At 44.6% G+C, this 25795-nt stretch overlaps 1 long non-coding RNA gene and 1 pseudogene across 1 annotated transcript; both read left to right on the top strand.

Annotated features, from left to right (window-relative positions):
• Positions 1–377: 377 nt before the first annotated feature.
• LOC140712165 (uncharacterized) lies at positions 378–12002 on the top strand. The gene is made up of 3 exons (XR_012093628.1): positions 378–2219; positions 4659–4823; positions 7714–12002. It is a non-coding gene; the product is annotated as an uncharacterized lncRNA (long non-coding RNA).
• A 2435-nt stretch (positions 12003–14437) lies between these two features.
• The window catches only part of LOC119620519 (SH3 domain and tetratricopeptide repeat-containing protein 1-like), a 28561-nt pseudogene continuing 17203 nt past the window's right edge, over positions 14438–25795 (top strand).

Below are 25795 nucleotides of genomic sequence, written 5' to 3'. Positions count from 1 at the left end.
TCACCTACTCATTTGGGTTTTTTTTAAACAACAACAAGGATTTCAAGGATTGAAAAGACGTTGTTACAAACTGAATGTTTATGTCTCCCCCAGATTCTTGTACTGGAGCCCTAACTGCCAGTGTGATGGTATTAGGGGATAGGACCTTTGGGAGGTGATTAGGGTTAGATGAGGTCATGAGCATAGGCCCTGGTCTGACAGGATTGGTGCCCTTAGAAGAAGAGAAACTAGGCCAGGTGTGGTGGCTCACACCTGTAATCCCAGCACTTTGGGAGTCCGAGGTGGGCAGATCACGAGGTCAGGAGATTGAGACCATCCTGAAATCCTGTTTCTACTAAACATACAAAAATTAGTTGGGTGTGGTGGCACGTGCCTGTAATCCCAGCTACTCGGGAGGCTGAGGCAGGAGAGTTGCTTGAACCAGGGAGTCGGAGGTTGCAGTGAGTTGAGATTCTGCCACTGCACTCCAGCCTGGTGACAGAGCGAGAGTCTGTCTCAAAAAAATAAAAAAAAAAAAAAGAAGAAGAGGAGAAAGCAGAGAGCTCGCACTGTCCTGGTGTGAGGAAACAAGAAGAAAGGTCGCTGTCTGCAAGCCAGGAAGAGGTCCCTGTCAGGGAACTGAGTCGGCCGACACTTTGATCTTGGACTTCCAGCCTCGAGAGCTGTGAGAAATAAACTAATGCTTAAACCACACAGCCTATGGTGTTTTTGATGGTATTTGCCTATGGTATTATGGCCATCTGATTTGACTGATACAGAAATGGTTCCAGAATATACTGTAGCCTGTATCTGAGTTGGTGATGCCATGAAAATAAATGTGGTAGTTCATTCCTTTATATAAAGATAGCGCTGTGAGCCGAGGGCCTTTGCTCATGTCTTAGTTGAGTCTTGTTTTCTTATAATAGCTTCCTAATTTCTCTTTTCCCCCTCTAATTTATATTATATAGCTGGATTAAATCATATATGGTATGATTTTATACTTTATGTCTATACAAACTTGTAGTGATTTTATTTCATTTGATTTGATTTTTGAGACATGCCCTTGCTCTGTTGCTCAGGCTGGAATGCAGGCGTGCCATGACAGCTCCCTGTAACCCTAAATTCCTGGGCTCAGGTGATCCTCCCGCCTCAGCCTCCTGAGTAGCTGGGACTACAGGTGTGCTATCCTGCCTAGCTAATTTTTAAATTTTTTGTAAGGACAGTCTTGCTGTGTTGTCCAGAGTGGTTTCAAACTCCTGGCCTCAAGCAGTCCTCTCGCCTCAGCCTCTCAAAGCACTGGATTACAGGCATGAGCTGTCACACCCGGCCCAGTGATTTTTCATTGTTAAGATCGAGGACAGATTCTCTGGCTTGGCATTCAAGGCTCATGATCGGGGCGTGATATGCAAATTTGGGTTTCGTGTTTCCATTCACACCATCAGCCTTGCACTCTAGCTTGTTGTCTAAGCCCTGTTCTGAAGCCCAGACTGAGAGCTGCACTTAGAATTTATACCTTCTCATCTCTTCATCGTCTTCGCCTATGTTCTTATCTCCATCTGGGACATCATCTCCACACTTCTGCCTCTTTAAATCTTCTCCATCCTTCAAGACTTGAAATACTTCTGTTACATGATCCCCACTCTGACGTCCAAGCTAGAATTAATCTTTCTTCCTTTGAACTCTGATAGTGCTTTATGTTTTTCATCCTTTAATTATACAGCAGTCCTGTGTGTTAGATATTATTATTCTCCCAGTTTTTCATAGTTACTTTGAAAATATTTGCTGTAGTCACATATTTGGAATAGGTAATATGAGCGACAATCAAAAGGTTCTGGAGAGTGAAAGGCAGTTCTACTCCCATCACTGCCCTGTGATCACTCTTGCCAGTTTTTGTTTGTTTGTTTGTTTTTCCAAGGCAGAGTCTTGCTCTGTCACCAGGCTGGTGTGATCTCCGCTCACTGCAGCCTCCGCCTCCCGGGTTCAAGCGGTTCTCCTGCCTCAACCTCCTGAGTAGCTGAGACTACAGGTGTGCACCACCATGCCCAGATAAGTTTTGTATTTTGAGTAGAGACGGTGTTTCGCCATGTTGGCCAGGATGGTCTGGATATCTTGACCTCGTAATCCACCTGCCTCAGCCTCTCAAAGTGCTGGGATTACACACGTGAGCCACTGCACCCAGCCTATGTGTCTTGTTTTTAAAAACACAGATGTTGGCATAAGATAAACACGGTTGTCCACCGGTAAGTATTTAGGTTGTTCCCAACCTTTTGCATTAATCAATGCTGAGATGTACATAATTCTTGCATATTTGCGTGAATATGTTCATAGGATGCATTGCTAGAAATGGAATTGTGGGATCCAGGGTTCTGTGCATTTTAAATATTGATGGGTGTTGCCGGATTCCCTTCCGTTAGGGCCATACCGTTATCTCACTGTCAATGTGTAAGGGCGCCTGTTTCTATTTCCTTGCCAACAGCTTCTTCTCAACTTTTTTGTTTGACATCACACACACACACACACACACACACACACACACACATACACACACACACACACACAGATACACACACACACCCACACACACACACACACACACAGATACACACACACACACACACACACACCCACACACATACACACACATACACACACACAGATACACACACACACACACACAGATACACACACACACACACAGATACACACACACACACACACAGATACACACACACACCCACACACACACACACACACACACAGATACACACACACACACACACAGATACACACACACACCCACACACACACACACACACAGATACACACACACACACACATACACACACACACACACACACAGATACACACACATACACACACACACAGATACACACACACACACAGATACACACACACACACAGATACACACACACACACACACACACACACAGATACACACACATACACACACACAGATACACACACACACACACAGATACACACACACACAGATACACACACACACATACACACACACAGATACACACACACACAGATACACACACACACACAGATACACACACACACACACAGATACACACACACACACACACACACAGATACACACACACACACACACACAGATACACACACACACACACACATACACACACACAGATACACACACACACACACACAGATACACACACATACACACACAGATACACACACACACACAGATACACACACACACACAGATACACACACACACACAGATACACACACACACACACACACCCACACACATACACACACATACACACACACAGATACACACACACACACACAGATACACACACACACATACACACACACACAGATACACACACACACACAGATACACACACACACACACACACACACAGATACACACACACACACACAGATACACACACACACACACAGATACACACACACACCCACACACACACACACACACAGATACACACACACACACACACACATACACACACACACACACACACACACAAATAGCCCGCTTGTTCCAAAAGCATGGACATTTTACATTTCTACTTACAGTGTGCGCACACTGACTGAAGCTCTGTGTTGCAGTGATGTGTGCTGCTAGGATTGTGGCTCTGTTTCGAATTTGCTAGCCAGGCTATGGCTTTCCAGTCAGGTGTTTTTTGTTTCGTTCATGCTGTTGCAGCCGTTGAGCTGTGTGAATTTCCCTCCACTGCCCAGCCAGATTTCCCTTCCGGTGGACGGGCTTAGTGTCTCATCCAGCAGCCCTGTGCCCTGGTGATCTGGGCCGAGTGTGTCATCCGATGGCCCTGTTTCCTGGTGACCTGGGCCGAGTGTCTCATCCGGCAGCCCTGTTTCCTGGTGATCTGGGCTGAGTACCTCCATGAGAAGTTGCACCCATCTTCTCCAGTAGTGCATCATTTCACAGCAAGCAACACATTTTCACCACGTTTCTAGTGGGACATGTGCTAGCTCTTTTCTGGGCATCAGCAGACCTGGCTTTTTTCTGGTTCAAGCAACAGCTGGTGAGTTACCAAAGACAAGTCGCATCTGGCCCCTGGTCCTTTGCTTTATAAGTAGAATCACAGTCCGAGTGGGCATCACTGCCCTGGTCTCTCTGCGGTGCTGAGTGTTGTGGGGATGATGGCTAAGTGTCAGGGTGCATTTCCACCACTAGGGGATTACAGTCCAGCAAAGACACAGGAGGAAAGCTAACAGCCCCGGGCAGGTACACAGAACCAGAGGAGTTTGGAAGGGTGGTTCCAAGCTCCGTGGTGTGATTGATGTGATCACAATAAACATTTTATCTCTAAGTCTTGGGCCATTGGACCAAGAGAAGAGAGAGCTGGTGTTGAGTTGTAGTGAGAGGTGTGTGGTTCGTGTACCTGCTGAGCCTGGCTGGGACTCAATTCCATTTTACCTTCTGTTTCCACCTTTTTCATGCTCCTGCTTGTTTCTCCAGAAAAAATTGCAATAAATTCTTTTCAAAAATTTTACAAAAGCCATAGATGCTTATTGAAAATAGTTCAAATGATATAGAAGACAGAAAGATAGTGAATGTTTTTCTGTTGTGTGTTTGGATGAATGTGTCTTTGGGGTAGTCACTATTAACACTGGGTGTATTTCCTTCCAGATCTTTTCCAGTGTACCTACAAATATGTATGTACACTTTGTAAAGAACAAAATAGTACCTGATAAACACTGAGTCTCCCTACTCCCACTGCGCAGTCTACGTGGACATCCTTTCATGGTGATACAATGAGACCTGATCGACTCCTTTTGTTCGCTGGAGTGACAGGTAATAATAGCAACAGATAACTCACCTTCAGCGGGCATTTACCATGTGGCAGGGTCTGTGCTCCAGGCAGGCTACATGAAGTGGGTCTTAAGGCTTTTTACAACAATGCTATGGGTGAACACAGTGATTGTTAACATTTTGCAAATGATAGAATTGCAGTAGAGAGAAGCAGAGCTGCTTGCTCAAACTCATGGCACGATTCCCGAGAGAGAGAACACTTTTAAAACAATTGTTGTTATAGCCAGGTGATTCACGATCATTTCAAGAAATAGTGCATTCAGTGAATAGATTTCAGGGTCTGGTACAGTCTGGGAGTTGTTCCTGAAAATGTACTGGGCTAGAGGTAAGGGAACGGTCCATTGGCCCTGGGACCCTAGTGCAAGGAGGGAGGTCCCGGGGAGAGGGGGCATGGAGAGGAGGTCTCTGAACAAACCTTGCAACATCCATTTCTGCCGAATCTGGCCCGAGGTCTGGTTCTTGACATGTACACTTTTCAGAGATACTTGGTTTTGATTTTTATCATGGCTCACCTGAGCAGCCATGGTTTCAAACTGCCTGGAGATGTGGTCTGGCAGGCCAGTGCTATGCCCATCCTTCCCGCTCCTGCAGGAGGGGAGTCATCCTGGGACTAGAGGGCTTCGCCTGTAATCAGCTATCTCATAATAAGTGGATTTGATGCTGGTTTCGCTAGGTCAGGAAATTTCCCATTTGGAAGGAAAACGGATACTTGTTTTTGGGTTTTGCTGAGGAGTCACAGGGTTTAGAGCAGGGACTGGAAGTTTGTTGAGACACATGTGAGAGCACTCAAACATCTTCCATGAAGCGGGGAAATAAACATAGTGTTCCAGAGAGGTCCCTGGCTTTGGGATATAAATATTTCTGTAACAGAATGGTACTGGATGTCTGCTGTATTTTTTCTCTACTATTTTGGCAAGTTTTATTTGGGTGTGTTTCTCCTGTACAGAAGGTATGACATCAGTTTTTGCCACCAAGTATTTACAGCCATCGGTGCCTCCTATGTGGGTCACTTTTGTGCTGTGGTTTCTTTGGGGAAATTGTAGGTCTCCTACCCAAAGCACATTGCCCATTTCAAGATGCTCCTGGTTTCTGAACACCTGTGGCAGTGCCTTCCATGTGGGTGAAGCCAGCCGAGAAAGTATCCCTCCCCAGGAGGTGGGGATTGGTGATTGCCTGAGGGAGGAGGCCGGGGATGAGCCCTGGACTAGAACTTGTCACCGGCTGCTTTTCCTTCCCCTCCTCTCCCTCCTATTTTTCCACCACCCCCACTTTTTAAAAATTTCTTATAAAAAATTAAGCAATTATTTTGGTTTCGTTTATTCACTATTCCTTGCTAATTTTATGCAGAGTGAGCCTGGGACAATGGGAAGGAAAGTTGTACTTAGCTTCAGATGATCCTACCAGCCCAGCATTGAGGGGCTTCCACCAGGCGGCATTATCAAGTGGCATTGTGGAGGTTCTCCTTTCAGTCCTCAGCGTTAACCAGCAGAGGCAGGTGATACTTATTCCTGGTTAATGTTGAGGAAGTTGAGCTCAAAGTGGCTAAGGGAACTTCCCAAAGTCACATAGGAAGTAGCAGAGTAGAACCAAACACAGATTGTCTCTGAATCAGGCAGGTCATCAGATTCCAAAATGGGCTCTTACTTTTTGGAGGTCAAAAAGCTGAACAGACACAGATCTATCTTTCTTTCTTTCTTTCTCTCTTTCTTTCTCTCTTTCTTTCTTTCTCTCTTTCTCTCTTTCTCTATGTCTTTCTGTCTGTCTTTCTGTCTTTCTTTCTTTCTTTCATTTTCTTTCTCCTCTTCCTCTTCTTCTTCTTCTTCTTCTTTTTCCTCTCCTCCATCTCCTCCCTCTCCTCCCCCTCCTCCCCCTCCTCCTCCTTCTTCTCCTCCTTCTACTCCTCCTCCTTCTCCTCCTTTCTCCTTTCTCCTTTCTTCTTCTTACTTCTTCTTTCTTCTTCTTTCTTCTCCTTCTTTCTTCTCCTTCTTCTTTCTTCTCCTTCTCCTTCTTCTTTCTTCTTCTTCTTCTTCTTCTTCTTCTTCTTCTTCTTCTTCTTCTTCTTCTTCCTCCTCCTCCTCCTCCTCCTCCTCCTCCTCCTCCTCCTCCTCCTCCTCCTCCTCCTTCTTCTTCCTTCTTCTTCTTCTTCTTTCTTCTTCTTCTTCTTCTTCTTCTTCTTCTTCTTCTTCTTCTTCTTCTTCTTCTTCTTCTTCTTCTTCTTCTTCTTCTTCTTCTTCTTCTTCTTCTTCTTCTTCATTTTTTTCTTTTGAGCTAGGTTTTCACTATGTTGCCTAGGCTGGTCTAGGCTCAAGCTGTTCTCCTGCCTTAGCGTTCTGAGTGCTGGGCTTACAGGTTTGTGTCACCACATCCAAGCGAACAGAGATTTCTTTAAAGAAGATTTACAAATGGCGAAAAAATATGTGAAAAAAATGCTCAGTATCACTTATAATCAGAGAAATGCAATTCAAAACCACAGTGAGGTATCATCTCACCGGTTAGGATGGGTATTATCAAAAAGACAAAAAATAACAAGTGCTGGCGAGGATATGGAGACAAGGGAGCTCTTACACACTGTAGGGGTGTGTAAACTAGAGCAGCTGGCTGGGCGCAGGGCGCACGCTGACATCCCAGCACTTTGGGAAGCCGAGGCCGGCAGATCACCTGAGGTCAGGAGTTTGAAACCAGTCTGGCCAACATGGTGAAACCCCGCCTCTACTAAAAACACAAAAATTAGCTGGGAGCGGTGGATCACACCTGTAATCCCGGTGCTGTTGGGCGGCTGAGGTGGGCGGGTCACTTGAGCCCACGAGTTCAAGACCAGCCTGGCCAACGTGGCGACACCCCATCTCTACTAAAAAATACAAAAATTTGCCAGGTGCAGTGGCGGGCGCCCGTAATCCCACCTACTCAGAAGGCTGAGGCATGAGAACCACTGGAACACGGGAGGCGGATGCTACAGTGAGCAAGCCGAGATTGCACCATTGTATTCCACCCTGGGCAACAGTGAGACTCTGTCGCGAAGAGAAAAAAGAGAAAGAGTAAGAGTAAGCTAGGGCACCCACTATGGCAAACAGTATGGAGGTTCCTCAGAAAACTGCAGATGAAATTACAGTGTGATCCAGCAGTCCCACTACAGTGTAGATACCCAAAGAAAAGGAAATCAGTGTCGGAGGGGCATCCACACCTCTGTTTCCTACAGCACTGTTCACCATAGCCAAGATATGGAATCAGCCTCGGTGTCCAACAGCAGATGATGGATAGAGAAAATGTGGTCTTTATACACAGTGGAGTACTATTCAGCCATAACACAGGATGAAGTCCTGTTATTCTCCACAACGTGAATGGAACTGGAAGATATTACGAAGTAAGCCAGGAACAGAAAGTCACACAGCACATGTTCTCTTATGTGGAAGGTAAAAAAGAGTGGATCTCATGGTGAGAAGGGTGGGGGGAGAGGGAGATAGGGAGAAATTTGTTAAAGGATACAAAATTATAGCTGGATAGGAATAAGTTCTAGTGTTCTATAACATAGGATGACTATAGTTAACAAGAATATATAGTTTCAGGCTGTGCGCGGTGGCTCATGCCTGTAATTCTAGCACTTTGGGAGGCTGAGGTGGGTGAAACACCTGAGGTCAGGAGTTTGAGACCAGCCTGGCCAACGTGGTGAAACCCCATCTGTACTAAAAATACAAAAATTAACCGGGCATAGTGGTGGGTGCCTGTAACCCCAGTTACCAGGGAGGCCGAGGCAGGAGAGTAGCTTGAACCTGGGAAGCAGATGTTGCAGTGAGCTGAGATCACACCACTGCACTCTAGCCTGGGCAACAGAGCAAGACTTTGTCTCAAAAAAAAAAAAAAAAAAAAAATGTAGTTTCAGATAATTGGAGGAAGGGTATTGAACGTTACCAACACAAAGAAATGATAAATGTTTGAGATGGTGGATATGCTAATTACACTGATCACATACATTACATGTATTATAACATCACTCTGTGTGCTCCATACATATGTACAGTACACAATTATGTGTCAATTAAAAAAGAAAAAGCTGAACTTAGATTGGAATGGCTATGAAGTAGCTAGCTTTTTCATATTTTTGGTATAGACCCTAGGCATTTATGTTAAGTAAACTACCGTTGGCTTTAGGAAATGTTTAGTATTTGAATTTTAGCCTTGCATTTTATAATACAGAGAAGTAAAACTGTAAGTTTACTTTAGATACAGTCACAGGGGTTGGCCGTGATGACTTTTTTATGTAATAAGGGGGAAATATACCTTAATTAATAGGCATACATGCTCATTTTTCTCCCTTGTACACATTTTCGGCTGTTGTACAGGCATTGTGATACTTATGTAAACAGTATACGATATCTTAGGTAGGAATCAGAATTTTAAGGTAAGAATACTTAGAGTTATATATTTTTCAAGCTTTCAAAGTGGACATTTTGCATGTCCATTTTATAACTGTAATTAAATTTTCAAAAAGACAATACCTGTCTTTAATATGGGTGATGCTCTAGCATTTTTTTTTTTTTTTTGGAGACAGGGTCTCACTTTCTCCCAGGCTGGAGTGTAGTGGTGCGATCATGGCTCACTGCAGCTTCAGCCTCATAGGCTCGAGAGATCCTCCCACCTCAGCCTCCCAAGTAGCTGGGACCACAGGTGTACAACACCATGCCCAGCTAATGTTTAAAATTTTTTTGCAGAGACAGGGCCTTCCTCTGTTGCTCAGGCTGGTCTGGAATTCCTGGGTTCAAGTGATTCTCCTGCTTCATCCTCCCAAAGTGCTGTGATTACCGTCCTGTGCCACTGCCTGGCCCCATATAAGTGGGATGATGACTTGAGCCTAGGGGTTCCACACCAGCCTGGGTAACATGGCACAAGATCCTGTCTCTACAAAAACTAAAAAAATTAACTGGTCATGGTGGCACCTGCCTGTGGTCCCAGCTACTCCAGGAGGCTGAAGCAGGAGGATAACTTGAGCCCAGGAGTCGAGGCTGCAGTGAGCTCTGATCTTGTCATTGCATTCCAGCGTGGGTGACAGAGTGATACGTTGTCTCTTAAGAAAAGTTACTGGCTACCTGATTATTCATAGGGAAAAAACCTGAACTCTGACCTAAACCTCATACCTCGTACAAAAATTAACTCAAAATGGATCATGGACTAGAACGTAAAATGCAAAATAAAGGTGAAAAGAGGAGCTAGAGACTGGGAGAAACTATTTGCAAACTACATGTCTGATAAAGGACTCATATCTATAATATATAAAGAACTATCCAAATTCAGCAGTGAAACCAAATCATCTACTTTGAAAATGAATAAGAGACCTTAAGAGACATTTCAGATAACATATAAGCACATGAAAAGATGTTCACCATCATGAGCCATCAGAAAAATGCACACTAAAGCTACATCACTATACACCTATCAGAATGCCTAAAATAAAAAGTAGTAACAAGACCAATGCTGGTGAGGATGCAGGCAAACGGGATCACTCACACTTGGCTGCTGGGAATGGAAGATGGTACAGCCAATCTGGAAAACAGCTTGACAGTTTCTTAAAAAACTCAATGTGCAATTGCCATAGGATGCAGCACTCACATTCATGGGCAGTTATCCCAGAGAAATGAAGACTTATGTTCACACAAAAGCCTATATGTATCTGTTCATAGCAGCATTATTTATAAAGGCTAGAAACTGGAAACAGCCTGGAGACTGCTCAGCAGGTGAATGGTTAAACAAACTGGTGCACCCAGGCCCCAGATACCACTCTGCAGTAGTTAATGACATCCTTGTTCATCAGTCTTTCAAACTAGAAACCACCATCGTGCTTACTCCCCTTTTTTCCATCCTGGTGGACTTCATTTTGTATTTCTTTCCAATGCATTTTCCCTCTGTCCTTTCTGGTTGCACCTCATGCCTCATTTGAACCGTTGTAAGAGCCCCCGAATTGTTTATCTGCCTCATCATGGAATCCTTTCTACACTTCATGTCCCGCATTGTCATTGGAACAATCTTTCCAAAACATGAACAAACTAACTTAAAAGAAATATCCCAGGTAGCCTTCCAAATAAGTATAAGCTTTCTGTTAGAAGTTTGACTTCTTGCCTATAGGGATCCCGAGGACTGTAGAGAGACAGATTTGCTGTCTGCATTTTAAGATCAGGCAGAAATCCCTGGAGGGGCCCATGTGGAACAGTGGCACAAATACTGGTTCTAGAATCAGAAGCCCTCATATCCTGGTTCTAACACTAGCTGGATGTTCTTGAGAAAGTTTTGGTTTCAAACCTCAGTATGAGGAAGCATACTCAAGGGATCACACAAGGCTGCTGGGAGGAGCAGATGAGGGGCATGGTGAACATGCTGTGTAATCCGTGAAGTACGTCTTATGTGTGAGAAGTGGAACTGTGTGGATAACGGTTCTGGAATCATTGTATGAAAACGATGGAAAGCACATTCGTAGTTCTGCCTGATGATACCACTGGGCACCTGTGTTGTACGTGACTGCAACATGGGTGAGGCCCGGGTCAGTACAGCTCACGGTTTGGTTTTCATGCAGTTAGAAAGGCCCGAGAGGACCCTTCCCCCCTCCAGCTGTAGGAAGGAGGCGGCTGTCTCCTGCCTCTATTTGGTGGGATTGTCTGTGGCTCCTTGGGGACAGGAATGCAGGGAGTGGGGGAAGAAAGCCGGCCTGACTGCTAACTAGTCACCCTTTCCCCAGGAAGGAGTGGAGGGGTCATTTCGTGGTAACTTGCCAAGTCTTTCTTAACTCATCTGCTCTTTGAAATGACCAGCATGACAAGTAAAAGACCCGTTAGAGACAGATGGGCTGTGTGTCCCGTGCGTTTATGGCTTTGTGGACTCAGAGCTGCCAGAACTCGATAGCTTTCTGGGGAACGGTGGGTCAGCCAAGGGGCTGAAAATAGTGAGAGGAAGAAAATCCACCCTCGTTGCTCTGGTCTGGGAGTGATTACTGAGGAGAGCGGCATGGAGGGCCCAGCCGTGGGGTCCCTCTCAAGCACACCCTCACCGCAGTGGGAATGCGGGTCTCAACCTCCCTAGGCCTCCGTGATTTTCATCTGTCACATACTCACCTCCAGCAGGGACGTCTATGGTGATGAGATGAGGGAGCATCATAGCACATGTGGCACTTAGTAGGCTTGTGGTGAGTGGACGCTGGCGTCAGTGGAACAGGAGACTGGGAGCTGCATGTGGACGCACTCACGTGCTGGTTGCATGAGTGGACAGAGGGGAGAGGGACGCTCTGCCGTTCTCCTTTTGGTCTGTCACTCCCGCTGTTGTGAACAGAATCCGTGAGTGTATTCTGTTGCCCCAGTCTACTTGGTAGGCTGATTGTTCAATTTTTTGCTTCCACTTTTGATTTCTTAAGAATGGGAAAAGGAATACTTCAGTTACTTTTCTGGTTGATGGCATACTTTCCTTGATATCACCTTAATGCTTTTTAATTTCTATGTATTTTGGATGCTGGAGCTTGCCTGACATCTGTGTTTTTATGCCTCACCCTCTCGCGTAACTGTTGGCCACACCAGGACCAGAGAGAAGTGACCAGATCGATTGGTAGCACGGCTAGGACTGGAATTCTCCAGCCTTTTAATGCCCAGCAGAGCAGGCTCTGTTTTCTGTATTGCACTGCTCTTCCCTATTTCGACCCCTGTTAGGACAGTGGATGTGAAATGTAGCTGGACGCTTTTGGGGGTGTGCTAGGAGTGTGGCAGATGCCTCAAACTGGCAGGCAGATGCCTCAAACTGGCATTTTCCCCTGATTCTGAATTCTCATGGCTCAGAGTCAGTCTCTAGGCTACGGACCAGGAAGACGCAGGAAGTTGTTTTGTAGGAAAAACTATGCCAGGGCATTTTTTTCACCCGGTAATTTATTTGGTTTGGACTGGAATAAATCTCTGATATTGGTTTCTTTGCCAATATTATTAGGGAGTGGAGCCTGACTTGTTAACTTAATCCGATTCATAGTGCTTAGAATCTCAGTGAGTGTGTGTTGAACGGAGTGGAAGTGTGAGAGAATCTTGGACAGTGGTTTGCAAACCTAGCTGCATCTGGGGCGCTGTGAAAAACACAGGCGTGCTTACTCCAGACCAGTTGAAATAGAATCTGCAGGAATGGAGCCTGGGCAGCTATAATGCTGTTAAAAAACCCCAGGTGGTTCTGATATACCCTAAAGGTTGAGTAAAGGTTGAGATCCACTGATCCACAGTGAATTGGAGTCCTGGATCATAGACATGCCTTATGCTTTCACCAGCTTAGAATGGTTCTTGTGCTTTAGAACTGTGAAAAAGTGTTATGCAAACAAGTGTGGAAATAGCCTAAATGCCACATCCTGTTACTACCTGTCATGAAGTACATTGACCAGTTATTCACTCTATTCTGATCTCTACCCATTCCACCTTTTCTTCATGGAACAATGATTTGACAGTTGGTTATGCAGAACCATTGTAAGTCCAGTTTGATTGGCAGGAAACGATTTTGGGTATGAAGTACCTTTTAGGCATTTATTGAACTCTTGTTTGTACCACCGCTGTGCTGGACAGATTATAAATATTACTTCTTTAAACAAGGCCTATAGAGTCAGGCTGCCTGGGATTTGCTAACTAGCTGTGTCATTTGGGACAAGTTTTTAAGCATATATAAACCTGACTTTCATCTATGAAATGGAATGACAAGGGGTAATTATCATCTCACATGATCGTGCAAATGTGTGTGTAAAGTGCCTAGTTTGGTGCCTAACACATAGTAACTACTCAGTAAAGTTATTATTACACCATCATCATCATATTTAAATGTAAATATTAAGAGCTAATAAATTTGTAAAAGGTACTATACCTTTACCCCTTGAATCAAAGACTACTTTAGTTTTAAGCGGTTGGGTGAATTTATCACTTAAATATTGGCCTCTTGAATACCTTGAATTTCAATTGAACGTAGCCAGAGGATTTCATAATTGGACCGTTTCCTCTGGAACTTGGAGCTTTGTTTGTTTTTTGGTTTCACTTCCTACTCTAAGCTTGGGGCTATGCACACCTTTATGGTGACTTCTGGTACTGGGGAATCAAAGCTTCATTCGCTGATTTGGAGGAGATGATCTTATGCTATATGAAGCACTCAGACTTTGTTAACTGTGTACCATCCAGACAAGACCAGGTGCTTCCCATGGCAGCCTGTCCTTTTCTTAGCTCTCTCATCAATCTAGCCTGTTCCTTCTATTCCTCTTTATACTAGAACTTGCCTTTGAACAAGGAATGTTGTTTTGTCACTACTAGGTCCCCAGCAATTAGTAATGCCTAGCATATACTAGGTGCCTCCTGAATGTTAATAGGTGATAATCTAGCAGAACACAAGATAAATCCGCAGGTTGAGATTTAAGCTGAGTGGTATGAGCGCTGCATTGGCAAACTTATTAAATCAATTTTGTTAATACAAGTTTAACATATCTTAGTAACTGACTTAGTTCAGGAATCATTTACTGAGTGTCTTCTAGGCCAGACATTGGGGACAGAAAGGTAATAATATGTGATCCCTGCCTCATGCACAGGAAGTCTAGTGTGATGGACAGACACGTGCCAATGGCTGCCATGGAATATGGTGAGCATTAAGATAAAGGGGCACCCTGTGTGCCCTTGGAGCATAGAGCAGGGCTTGTGTTCTGGGAACATGGGCTCCATGTGAAAACACAATTTAAATTTTCTTTCTTTCTTTCTTTTTTTTTTTGAGATAGAGTCTTGCTCTGTGGTCCAGGTTGGAGTACAGTGGTGTGATCTCGGCTCACTGCAACGTGCTCCCCCCAGGTTCAAGCGATTCTCATGCCTCAGCCTCCCGAGTAGCTGGCATAACAGGTGTGCGCCACCATGCCCGGCTAATTTTTGCATTTATAGTAGAGATGGAGTTTCACCATGCTGGCCGGGTTGGTCTTGGACTCCTGACATCAGGTGATCCTCCCGCCTCGGCCTTCCAAAGTTCTGAGATTATAGGCATGTAAGTATTCATCCTTTTAAATATCTGCGGGTAGCACTTAACTTTAAATGGGTACTAATTAAACTATTGAATGACTTTAGTATGGATTGAATGACTTTGCTCGGGCCTCGTTTTTAATTTCCTTCATTAGAGAGAAAAAAAAAATGCAGGTTGAATATCCCTCATCCAAACTGCTTGGAACCAGAAGTGTCTCAGATTTTTTAATATTTTTGGATTTTTGAATATTTGTACTATACTTGCTGGTTGAGCCTCCTGAATTCAAAAATCCATAGTCTGAGCTGTTCCAATGAACATTTCGTTGAGTGTCACGTCGGCACTCAAAAGTTGTGGATTTTGGAGTTTCTGGTTAGGGAGACTCATCCTGTATGGGCGGTGGATTGTCGCAGGAGTTCCGGACCAGAGGTTGGGTGACTAGGGTTTAGTTTTCACTTTGTTACTAAACAGGCTGTTTTCTTCCATAAGCTCAGCTTTAGATCCCCCGGTTGTCAAAGAAGGGAATGGGCCATCTGATGTTTAAGGCCTCTGTTAGTTCTGACTTGGAGACACCTGGCTTCAGTTCATCTTCCTTAGGAGTGGACAAAGAATATGGGAATTTTGAAATTGTTAGTCAACATCTACAGGGTCGTTGCAGCCTGGTTTTGAGTAAAGGTCATCTTTAGTGAGCCCAGGGAGAAACAGTGGTTTAGCTGTCAGCTGAGAGGGGTAAGCGGTTCTATTAATTTTCCTCTGTGGTAGTGGAAGCATTGTTAAGGGTCACAGCGTTAGTGGAGCTGACTGGAAAGAGGAGGGGAACTCACTGTTGCAGGTTATATTGAATGTCTTTTCAGTCACTAAATGCTTTTTATGATATGTTTTTCAGGATTTCAGTGTTGTATGATTTCTCTGTGTTAAGCACAGGAAATTTAACATCAGCAAAAAAGAATGCTCTTTTTTTCTTTTTTTTTTTTTTTGAGATGGGGTTTCCCTCTTGTCATCCAGTCTAGAGTGCAGTGGCGTGACCTCAGCTTACTGCTACCTCGGCCTCCTGAGTTCAAGTGAGTTTCCTGCCTCAGCCTCCCGAGTAGCTGGGATTACAGGTGCCCGCCAGCATGCCCGGCTAATTTTTGTAGTTTTAGTACACATGGGGCTTTGCCATATTGGCCAGGCTGTTCTTGAACTTCTGACCTCAGGTGATCCTCCTGCCTCGGCTTCCCAAATTGCTGGGATTACAGGCATGAGCTGCCACGCCTGGCCTTGAATGTTCTTTCTGTGGGAATCTACAAAAGCCAGGTTTTGAGTCTAGTGGCAGAAAACCTCTTCTTCATTGTTTAGCTGTGCTGTGAACTTGGAGGGCTTCAAGCCCAGCTGAAAAAGCTGTAGTATTTTCTGTCAGTTGGCTGTCTTGGAGAACTTAATGAGCACTGGGCTGGAGTGATACTGTCAGAGTTCATGAGCGATGTGAGGCTCTCAAAGCCTAGATACTGGGGTTGCCCAAATACATCGGCTGGTCTCACTATTTCTCTTGGGAGTTGGGGGGTGGAAAATGCAGTGGTCTTAACTCTGTTCTTAATTTGATAGTGCTGTTATTAATGGTAGGAATGATTTCGTATGTTTGCATTTTGCTTTGTAATTCACAGAGAATTTTAAAATCCATTATCTGATTTCATTCCCTCAGCAGTTCTGTGAAAAAGGCAGAGCAGTTTTCATATCTTATGTTTTCCCATGATTCTCTTGTGGTTCACAGAAGCTAAGAGCCTTCACCAAGGTCATAGGGTGAATGAGTCGCAGAGCTGGGAGTAGAGGCTCAGGCTTCTAGTGACCCTGTTTCTTCCTTGATAGCTCGCTCTGGTGGCGCTATGCTCAGGTAACGGCACACGTTCGGTTTGGTCTTTTGTAAATCCCTGCCCCATTTCGGGGGAGGTTCTTGGGAGGCTTTTATTCATTTTGGAGCATTTAAGTATCTTGTCCTCTCTCCCTCTTCCCAGATGCATGGGCATTTCTGCAGGCCCTCAGGCTGGTCCTTGTGCGTGGGGGCATCTCCTGCCTCCACGTTGCTTGCACGCCCCCTTCTGAAGGTGCTCTTCCCCGCATGGAGCCCCCTCGTGCTGCCTCCACACTGCAGGCTGTTCGGTAAATGTTCCTAAGTGAGCATCGTTGTTTTCTAGAAATGGGACGGGGTATGGATGCCAAGTTCTTTTCTGTGTGAAGTCTTCGATTGTATCATCTTGCCTTCCCCGTGTGTGCTCCTTGAGGTTGTCGCTGTGCTGCGGTCATCTGTGTTCCCTAGGGTGCCTCCCTTGGAGTCCTGGCCATAGTAGACATGCAGTCAGTGTTCACGGCCTAAATGAGAGAAAGGCCAACAGAGTCATTAAATCTGGAAAATGACAAGTGAGGGAAAGGAATTTTTATTGAAGGCATGTGAAAAAGAAATCTTTTTAGAAAAGTTGACCTGTTTCTCAACTGGAGTTGAATTTCAGCTCAGAAAAAACAGCTGTGTGCCCAGATGGCTTTGGGATTTCAGTTTGTGACAGATGAATTGAATTTGTTGTTGTATGAATGTGTTATCCTTTTGTGGTTTTATTAGGCCTTTCTCCCAAATGGAATCGATTTTTCTATAAAACTCACACTTCCTTTTTGAGAAGTGTAACACTAATTGTATGGAATGGTCTCCCAAAAGATTACCTGCCATGAACCGAACACACTGCCTCAGACTCACGGTCCCTGGTTTCTGCCTGTGCAGCTGCAGGGCAGAGAGGCACGCTCGAGCTGAAATCAAGACGCGTGTCTGCATCTTCTCTTTCTTGACTGCTGTTTCGTCTCTGAGCTGGCCTGCCTTCAACGTCTAGGAGCTTGGTGGGTGTAGACACATTACGGTATGGAGGAGGGATACGGCGTTGCCACAGCCAGGAGACTCGCTGAAGTCTCTGTTCTCTTCCTGCTCACTGCTCTGACTTTGTATAAGTCACATGTGTAGGGCTGTGCACAGTGGCTTACACCTGGAATCCCAGCACTTTGGGAGGCCAACCTGGGAGGATCTCTTGAGCCCAGAGTTTGGAACCAGTCTGGGCAACATGGTGAAAGCCCATCCCTACAAAAAATAAAAATTAAAATATTAGCCAGGTGTGGTGGCTCATGCCTGTAATCCCAGCTACTGGAGAGGCTGAGGTGCGAGAATCACTTGAGCCCGGGAAGTCGAGGCTGCAGTGAACCATCATCACGCCACTGCACTCCAGCCTGGTCAGAGCAAGACCTTGTCTCAAAACAGACAAAAACAAACAAACAAAAACCCATGTGTAATAGTGGCAGTAGTTAACTTTTGAAAGTTTGAAGAAAAGTTTCTAAATCACCCGTGACCATGGACAATTTACTTAGCCTTTCTATGCCTCAGTTTCCTCATCTATGAAAAATGAGAGAATATGGTACTGATCTTACAGGATCATTAAACCATTGCCCAGATTGCTTATAGAGCTAGAGCTTTTTCCTTGAAGTACATGAGTATGGCTGTCAGACATCTGAAACCCGAAGCCATCTTACAACATCATTTGGATGCTACCCCCTCTTCGCCCTCTTTTTCCATTCGTAAGGGACAAGGATCCAGGAAGGAAAGAATCAGCTTACAAAGGCTTTTGTTACAATTAATCGTTCATGTTCTTTCTTTCGGTATCTTATTCTCTGTTTACATTTTTTTTTATTACATTTTTTGAGACAGAGTCTTGCTCTGTCACCCAGGCTGGAGTGCAGTGGCACGATCTCGGTTCACTCCAACCTCTGCCTCCCAGGTTCAAGTGATTCTTGTGCCTCAGCTTCCTGAGTAACTGAGATTACAGGTGTGTGCCACCACGTCCAGCTAATTTTTATGTTTTTAGTGGAGACAAGGTTTCGTCATGTTGGTCAGGCTGATCTTGAACTCCTGAACTCAGGTGATCTGCCTGCCTCAGTCTCCCAAAGAACTGAGAGTACAGATGTGAGCCACCGCCCCCGGCCGCTGTTTCCATTTTGTAACACTAGCGTCACCCCAGTGTAGGGTGGCTAGGGGTATTCTTCTTTCCTGTTTCCTGGTGTATTTTCCTCTACAGTATTGATCACTCTTTAACATACTTTTTGGTTGTCTGTCGCTACCTACAAAAATATATGTTCGCTGTTATATCACCAGTGCCTGGCACATAGATAGTCAATATTTGTTGAATGAATGAATGAATGGGCTGAAAGAACCTTATTCTTCTTTCTTCTGTCAGTTCACACCAAATGCTTTTGGAAAATGCTATATGAACAGGGATCATAAGCAGCAGAGGTTACACACATGGCTGTGGGATAGCCCATCATCCTCAGATAATTGTCTGGAAGGAGGTGGAGTACTTGAGTAGAAATGATACAAGATAACTTCTTCAGGAAATCAGCCAAGTGTCACAGCTTTTCACACAGGCGTGTGATGTTTGCGTATGTGTGTATGAAGAGCTGTCATGGCCTAGAATCACGGGCCTTTAGATCCCTTGTACAGATAGAAAAGTAAAGTCGGAGGCCCAGGAATGCTGTAGGCCACCAAGGTAGAGTCCCTGTCTGTCCTTCTCAGTGTCCAGTCACTTCTCACTGCACTCCCCTCTTTACTCCTAAAGCCACTTTCCCTGACTCTGAATGTGTAACCACGAGGGAGAAAATGTACTCCAGGCTCACAATTTGTGGAGAAAAAGCCCAGCACCTAAAAATAATGTTCACAAAGTTTGTACCTAGAAAACGTGGCCATTTCTATCATGTCTTTGAATTTCCCTGTTTCTCATACATTTTATAAACAAGACAGTAGAAGGAGATTCGTGAACAGCAACTTTAGAACAAGGGGGAAAAAATCAAACCTAGAGCATTCCAGTTTCTGTTTTCTTCTCAGTTTAGGGCTGAGGCACTTTAGCTTCCTGTCTAAGGGACTACTCAAATCTGATTAGAAGCCATTGTGGGCTGGTAATTATCCATAATTTTAGGAAGACAGATGTAGCACCAACTCTGTTCTCTAATAGCAGGCTTATTAATTTTAAATTTGCATGGCAGGAGAATCAGATGGCGAGGTGAGATAAGCATTCAGATGCTTGGTCAATGATAGCTGTTTACTTCCACCTGTCACATGGGGATTTGGGACCCGGGAAGTCCACTGAGAACTGATGATTGTCTGTCCCCTAACCAGCTGGGTTCTTTTTCATCCTGAGCTCAGAAAGATTGCTCCTACTGCAGCCAGGGAAGACAGGTTGTTGACTGGTTAGAAATCATGGTAGGTTATTTTCTCCACTCGCAGTTCGCAGTTGGAAAGCAGAGCTATCAAAAAGTTGTCTCTGTTGTATTTCAAATCTGGGTGTTTAAAAAATTATGTAAGCAATTTAATCATTTCTTTAACAGTAGTTGTGTGTGTTCTTGATGCGAATGAGAGGTGCATTCCCTTGTAAAATCCCTGGGACTTAATAGGAAGATGTGAGCCTTAGAACAGAAGTTGGTTTTATAGATGATCACGTAGATATGATGCTGAGCACTAGACAAAGATGTTGATTGAAGCGATTTAAAAAAATTTTGTCTGAGTTCAGATTTTACACCAATATTTAGAAAATCAGCAAAAGAACTTGGAGGAATGTTCTCAGGCATCCAGTTCAGCCCCCTGCGCACATTGTCATAAAATCCGAGTGTGTGTACAGGGAGACGCATTCCTTTCTGTTCTCATCACTGGCCCTTCCCTGGCTCTGCACCTGCCTGTCATGCGCGTCCCTGTGAAGAGACCACCAAACAGGCTTTGTTTGAGCAATAAAACTTTTTAATCACCTGGGTGCAGGCGGGCTGAGTCTGAAAAAGAGAGTCAGCGAAGGGAGATAAGGGTGGGGGCGTTTTATAGGATTTGGGTAGGTAAAGGAAAATTACAGTCAAAGGGGGGTTGTTCTCTGGTGGGCAGGAGTGGGGGTCACAAGGTGCTCAGTGTGGGAGCTTTTTGAGCTAGGAAAAGGAATTTCACAAGATAATATAATCGCTTAAGGCAAGGACCGGTCATTTTCACTTCTTTTGTGGTAGAATGTCATCAGTTAAGGTGGGACAGGGCATTTGCACTTCTTTTATGATTCTTCAGTTACTTCAGGTCATCTGGGCATATAAGTGCAAGTCACAGGGGATGCGATTCCTTGGCTTGGGCTCAGAAGCATGACATTGCCCTCTTCCCTACCTTTTCCCTCCTGTGCGGTTCTCTCACAAAGTGAATGGCCTCAGCCACAGCTTCTCTGCAGCTGCATCAGACTGTGGCGACAGGAGTGGTGGCTCCTGCAGGGCCTGCTGTCCCCACTGAGCCCAGTCTTGCTTGCCGCTGGAACCTGGTCACCATTTTGCACCGAAAGTATGTAATTCTATGGAATGAAAGCCAACATGCTGGGAATGGAGGTGTCTTTATCACGGTGCTCTGCATATTTTAATCTTGGGTGGAAAGTATGGAAAAGTATGTGATACCTGTGGTTTGATGTCAGAAGGACGTTGTGAACTTGACGTGGACTGAGGATGTTCAGGTGCAACAGGCACCCTGGCTTCATTAAATGAGACTTCCCCATCTCCCTGTCAGGCATGCACAGGTGTATGGCCACATCTTATGTGTTATCCTTATCTAGAGTGCGCCTTGTCGTCACGTTTAAAGTTACATGATGATATTCTGCCTCATAGAGTAGGTCCCAAACCGCATTCAACACAGAAATGCACTCTTGCTTTTATACATAGAAAGTGCGTTCATATACCAAGTGGGAGAGCAGTCCTAAAATCTGGGCTGGAATCACAGAAGGAAGACTTGGGGAAGCAATAGATTCCCTAATCCAAAGCTGGTTTTTGATGAACCTAGAAACAGGACCAAGAGAAGTGAATTTGCCTAAGGCCCTGACAGTGTCTCACGGTAGCATTTGAACCTAGCAGTTTCTTGACCTATTTCTTTAAATGATTAGTCATGCTTCCTCTGATTCCTATATAAACGTATTCCTCATTCATTCTTTTGTTTCAGTGAATTATTGCGGTGCTACCACGTAGCAGTATTTGAGTCAAAATGTAGCAGTGTTTATCCCTTTCCAAGGTTTTTAGTTGTACAGTTTGTCAAAGTTGTGCTAACAGTTTCTTGTTGGTTGCAAGGTGTCCTTTCAGAAGCCAATTGTGTGGTGTATTTATATTGATTGTTGGAGGTAGTTTGGTTAGAACCTACTTTGAGTGGCTGGCGTGGGCCTGGGGGACAATAACAGCTGCCTGCTTCATGGGCAGAGATGAAATAATTGCTTCCTGGGAAGTACCATCCTCCTGGCCACACTCTCCAGCCCATTTCCTTTGTGGTGGTTTCCTTGCATCTGCATGGTTCTGACTTCGTGTGAGTCTCTTTTATTTTAGCATATGACTTCAGGCTGTGGGGAAGAATGGCCATTTTAGCACAGAGATGCACACAAAGGAACAACTGGCTAAATGTGAGTGAAGACATTCTTGGAGGGGGATTCATTTCTTTTATTCTGTAACAGGCAGTCTGGGAAACATTCTGGACATGTGGCCTGTGGCCTGCACTGTCACAGCTCCTCCCTGCAGGATCGCAGATGTTTGGAGATTGTAGTGATAACTGTTATCATTGAGAATGTCATTCTCACAGGCTCTAATAAGTCAGGATTTATTCAGTGTGAATTTGTTAAAGACAACTGTATTTCTAGCCAAATCCATGGGAGACGTTTCTCCTGGCAGTGTTGCTGGGGGTATTCCCGTGGCTTAGTCTTAGGGGAGCACACGCCTTTGAATACTGCTGAAGCTGTGAGTACCCAAAGCGCACCGGAGTACTTTTGCCATACGGGGTGTTAGTCACTCATACACGTCTCAGTCAGACCTGATGGATTCTTGACCCCTTCCTTTCTTAATTTTTTAATTTTTATTTTTTATTTCTGTTTTTTAAGAGCACAACCTCTCAGGTGGCCACCATGAATCTCTGGTGTTTTCAGTTGGCTGCAGCCTATTTGCTATCTCTGGTTCAAACATATTCGAAGTCTGATGATGCTTCCCTCTGTTGTTCTTCTGCTGTGTGACCTCCACGCATGCAGGGTTCAAGACTGTCAGAGCGGGGAGCCACCTTCACAACTGCCATGGTTTCCGGAACCTCCTTTATCTAGCCCTGGGGATGGAAGAGATGTCATCAGAGACGGAGGCTTATTAGGTTTACATGCCATTGATAACGAATGAGGAGGTTTTCTTTTATATAAGGGGAGATTCTTATAATGTGCTTTAGTAGGGTAAAGAAGCTTTTGAGGTTTGCTTTCTCTGGAAAGATAATGTGTGATCCTGCTGTTGCTTTCAACAAAAATATCATTTGCATACCAGTGCATGTTGTATTACTGAGCACTGGCTGACAAACGGTTCTTAACTCGTCATTCACTCCACCACTGATTTTTGAATGGCATATGTGTGCCAGCTGTAGTAGGAACTTGCTAGACTCTAGAACTAACCCTTATGAAATAGGGGTCCTGGCGGAAGCAAATGCATATAACTATAAAGGTTTGAGGGGATATCAGAGGGGGTGCCTATAGATGCAAACTTCGTTCATTCATTGCCCCATCTAGGAGATTTTGTGTCTTAGCAGCGTGTTCCATAGCAACACATCCCTCTATCAAAATATTCATCATATTATTTTGAAATTCTGTGCTTAGGTGTGTGTTTTTCTGACTAAGTTTAGAACTGGTTAAGGACAGGCTATGGGGTACGTATTATATATATGTACACACACACACATATATATATACACATTACCATTGTAAATATAGTATATATTTATATATATACTCATATATATATTTCTCCCTCTCTATATATACATACACACCACACATATATATACACACACACATATACATGAAATACACACACATACACACACACTCTTCTACTGCCAAGCACAGAAAGTCAAAACTCGGCAAGGGTTCTTTTAGTGTTCATGAAAAAATAGATATGTTAGTTGAGAGCGTCCTTAAGTTGCCAGGGGAAAGAGGATGGATTCACAAAGGGAGATAGTGTGTTTTTTATTTTTTTCTTTGTTTAACTCTTGAATTCGAAATAATCCAGACTTATGGAAAAGTTGCAAAAATAGTACAGAGAATTCCCATATACTCTTCCCTCAGATTCCCCAAACATTTCACCCCATTTGTACTTTCTCTCTCTGTGGATATAATTTTTTTTTTTCTGAAATGTTTGAGAGAGGAAGGTAGAATGCAGGGCAGGGTGAAAGGCGGAAGGAGAGAGGTGGGTTGGGAGGCTTTTTTTTTTTTAACCTTCTAAGATGGAGTTTCGCTCTTGTCACCCAGGCTGGAGTGCAATGGCACGATCTCGGCTCACTGCAACCTCTGTCTTCTGAGTTCAAGTGATTCTCCTGCTTCAGTCTCCCGGATAGCTGGGATTACAGGCACCCACCACCATGCTCGGCTAATTTTTTGTATTTTTAGTAGAGGGGTTTCACCATGTTGGCCAGGCTGGTCTTGAACTCCTGACCTCTGATGATTCACCTGCCTTGGCCTACCAAAGTGCTGGGATTACAGGCGTGAGCCACTGTGCCTGGCGATTGGGAGGCTTTTGCAGTAACCCAGAGCGCTATGATGAGGGCTGGACCTGGTTGGAAATGATGAGGAAGGTGAGGAGTGGTTAGGTCTGGCACATATTTTGAAAGGAGAGTTTAAATGGGTTGGATGACAAGAGAGAGAAAAAGAAGTATTAAGGATGATGTCAAGGATTTTGGCCTGAGTAACTGGAAGACTAGAGATGCTGTTATTGGGATCGGGAAGACTATGGGAGGAGTGGGTTATAGCAGGGGGAATCAAAAGTGTGTTTTCGGCATGCTAAATTTGAGGTACAAAAAGGGATGTCAAGAAGTGTTGGCCGGGCGTGGTGGCTCACACCTGTAATTCCAGCACTTTGGGAGGCTGAGGCGGGCGGATCACCTGAGGTCAAGAGTTCTAGACCAGCCTGATAATTATTAAAATCGATCATTAATGTTTACTAATTAATCATATTATTGCTCCTAATACTGCAGGGGGTGTTCACCTACCTGTGATGTTGTTCCTAATGTCCAGGGACAGAGAGCATGATCTTAGTTTTAATATCGCAGTAGGTATACACTCACCCTGTGACACTGATCCTAATATCCAGGGGGGTAGAGTATGACATGACTCCCAACATAGCAATGAATGGACAGCCACCCGGTGATATTGCTCCTAATATTCACAGAAGAAGCGTATATTACTCCCAATATCGCAGGGAGGGTACAGCTCTTCTGTGATATGGTTCCTAGTATCTGGAGGGGGAGAGGATGATAATAATTCCAGTATCACAGGCTGTGTTCACACACCCTGTGATATTGTTATTAATATCCTGGAAGGGAGAGGAAGATATGACTCCCCATAGAGCAGGAGGCGTACACCCAGCCTGGGATATTGTTCCTAATATCCATGGAGAGGAGAGGCTGATATTACTCCCAATATGGCAGGGGGTATACATCCACCCTGTGATATTCTTCTTAATATTCCATGGCTGAGAGGTTGATATTACTCCCAGTATCACAGACACCGTACACCCCCGTGTGATACTCTTCCTGATATCTGGAAGGGGAGAAGACGGTATTAATCCCCATATCGCAGGAGGTGAACACCCATTCTGTGATATTGTAGAAACCTAGTTTTTAGATTCCTTCCTGGGCAGGGGTCGTCGCGAGAGACCACTCGACACGGAAGTCACAGCGCAGAGATTTATTGCTAGCGCACTAGGGTCCTATGTCCGAAGTTGGCCACAGGACCCTGAATGCCTAGTACAGGCAGTTTATAAAGGCAAAACCACAGAAACTCACAAAGCTTGAGGAGCAAGATGATTGGAGCAGGTTATGGCCTGAGCAAGGTGTCTTACTCTGATTAGTTGGTTTGAACCCGCGCGGGGTATTTCTCGGACTTGTTTTTCTGTTTGAGTTCCGGGAA

This window comes from Chlorocebus sabaeus, chromosome 8 (assembly GCF_047675955.1).
Source record: "Chlorocebus sabaeus isolate Y175 chromosome 8, mChlSab1.0.hap1, whole genome shotgun sequence".
In the NCBI taxonomy this organism is placed as follows: Eukaryota; Metazoa; Chordata; class Mammalia; order Primates; family Cercopithecidae; genus Chlorocebus; species Chlorocebus sabaeus.
The sequence above is the reverse complement of the archived record's forward strand: the minus strand, read 5'-3'. Positions and strand labels throughout refer to the sequence as shown.